This window comes from Girardinichthys multiradiatus, chromosome 21 (assembly GCF_021462225.1).
Source record: "Girardinichthys multiradiatus isolate DD_20200921_A chromosome 21, DD_fGirMul_XY1, whole genome shotgun sequence".
In the NCBI taxonomy this organism is placed as follows: domain Eukaryota; kingdom Metazoa; phylum Chordata; class Actinopteri; order Cyprinodontiformes; family Goodeidae; genus Girardinichthys; species Girardinichthys multiradiatus.
Window position 1 is genome coordinate 3,411,977 of NC_061813.1, and position 2,853 is coordinate 3,414,829.

Here is a 2,853-nt window from a genome sequence, read left to right on the forward strand (position 1 = left end):
GGGCTTTTTTCTTTTATGTAATTTTTTTTTCTTTTATCTTTTTTTGGATGGAGAGCGTCACACAGAACGAAAATTTAAAATCGTTTCAATTTTCGCTCTGTGTGACGTACTCTCTGTGCGTATGCTCAGAACAGTCAAAACGTTTATATGCGATTGAACCATTTTGTCTGTATTCTCTCTGTCCTGTACATTGCAACAGTGTTGTTCACAGAATGGATCCGTTTCCAGTCTTTCGTAACCTGAATTTTTTTACGGAAAAGGGAACGTTTTCAAAAGATGTGGATGCTTATTCCAGGAAAAAACTAAAACAGATGCCTACACAATTTCTTGTTAAAGGTAAAAACTATGTAAAGACAACTTAACTTTAACTACCCAGAACTTATTATATATATATTTTATAAGGTTGATAATTTATCACTCTAATGTAATAAGAATTTTTGTCCCTAGGAGGTCTGTCTGTTCTTATTTGATTTAATTTGTATTGTGCCATGCACCTTTCTGTCAATGTTTCAATATGTAGTCAAATATAAAAAGTGACCATATGTTTTATAATTTTAATAATGCATTTTTATTTTTTTCTTGTGTGCTTTCTGAGTTATTACATTTACTATTGCCTGCACATACAAAAATACATTTCACTGTACGTTTTAATGCTTATTACTTTGCAATGAAAAAATAAAAACATTTGTTTTATGTATGTTGTTTTCATATCATTCCATCCATCTATATCTATATTGTTGTGGAAATTTTTAGTGCCTTGCTTGATTTGCTCTTTGATACTCTACAGGAACTGACAAAAGTATTAGAACCCCTTAGTGTTGTTCCATTCTTCTCTTATTTAGACTTAGAGTAATGGTTTCTCAGCCTTCTGCTTGCAGCTGTGTGAGATAACATGTATGCCACACTGTTAAGATTATGTCTAGGACAACAGGTCTCATGAGAGTTACCTTGAAAACTGTTGTAGCTTATAGGAGAACTGTGGCTTTGTCTGGTCAGAAGGATTTGGCAGCATTACTGAGCACATCTCCAATGCTGTAAAAAATCCTTCTCTCTTGCAAGATTATAATAAAGCTGATTCTGAGTGACAATCATCGGTCTCTGTCTTGGTAAAAACAAATTTTTCTATAACAAATGGCGACGAGGATGGGATTCCTTGACTGGGACATCGGCAGGAGTGTCTGATCAACATGGGAAGAGCTTCCCTGCCTCAAACCTTTTTAGTGTTAAGGGGTGGAGGATTGCTGACTCGGTGTTCTTGGAGACTTAGCACTGGAATCCAAAAGAACCAATTTTTTTTTCTTCCAAAGACGGTGAGAAACAATAAATCAGCATAATTTAATTAATTATCATCAATATTAATTTGCTTAATAGTTTGATAAATATAACCAAAGGCCTAAAATTAAGTTGCAAAATATATTAAAAAAAAAAAATCAGAAATAGAGAAAATAATTAAAGGGTTAATAATAAGGACTTCTTAAATTTTAACTAAAAGGTTAAAATTAACAGTTTTCTACTGGGGACAAGGATCTGGGATTTTTCCCGCCTTGTAACAGGAGATAGGTGTACGGACCTCGCTGGCGCCACTCTGTGCACAGTTTAACAGTAATTCACCAGTAGAGTCCCCTCCCTGTACGGTTGAGTCAGGCTCCCCTAACCAGTAAGTTAGGGGGAAGGCGATTAGGGTGCCAGAAAGCTCTAAACTCTTGCGGAGACAACTGCAGGTTTTAAAGGAATATTCCCCCATTTTCCAGTAAGTAAGGGGTGTGGCAAGGTTGTCAGTATGGGACAGCAGTTCAGTTCTAAGGGATCACCTCCTCCTCCCCAGGGAGAAACATGTGAAAAAATATGGACCACAACGCACCAAGTGCATCAATATATGGGTTAAAACATTTGCAGCTCTACAATATTAAAAGGACTGAGGAAGCGACAAAAGAGAAAAATAGGAAGAAAAAAAAAAGACAATGGATGACAGGTGAGAAACTAACTGAAGGACTGACAATACTTCTGTTTGTGCAAAATCTGAACCATGTACTAAACCTTTTTCTCTGCCTCTTACACACACGCATACACATGGGGATTTGAGTGCTCCTGGACATTAGACACCTGCCCTCCCCACGGCTTCACTCCACCAGAGATGCTTCTTCAGCATGACCTGAAAGGGAGAGGTCCTGCCCGCCTGCCTGCCTGCTGCAGATGACAGCGTGAGAGTTTCCACCAGAACAAAACTCAGAAGAAGTCTGGTAAAAAGCCCAAAACCCACTGAGATGGGCAACAATCCATGCTGTTTGCCAGAGCCAGAAGAGTGTTACACTGGACTCATCTTGAGAGCACATCTTATGCAGACAGAGGAGAAACAGGCTGGAGCAAAATCTTCCCTCCCTCCTGAAGAATTTAAAGTGGACAAGGAAAGAGCAAATGTCCACCAACAGGCCAGGTGAGGGCCTGGGTTTTTGGACTGATAGGGGACTATATGCCACAACTGTCCGACTCTGCAGTGGTCAAGAAACTGAGGGGATAATGTACAAAAACACATGCATTTGCAAATATCTTTTCTGTTTTCTGCAATGAAGAAAGCTTATTAACTGCAGCTGATGTGGTTTTGACATTGACAGATGTAACAAGAGGTTAAATGTTATTCCTGTGTTAAAGAGATTCTTTTCCAAAAGTCATAAAGTAATTGTTTTAGAGAAACAAGTTCTCTCTCTCATCATGGTAGATTCAGGGTCGAATATTGCTACTAAAAGTCCTTAAAAGAAAGAGGAATTTTTAAACACCTCCAAAACTCAGCGGTAACCATGTGTTTTCTATGTCAGCCTCAGGACAGATCCTACGGAGGAGCATTTTAAAGTCCAT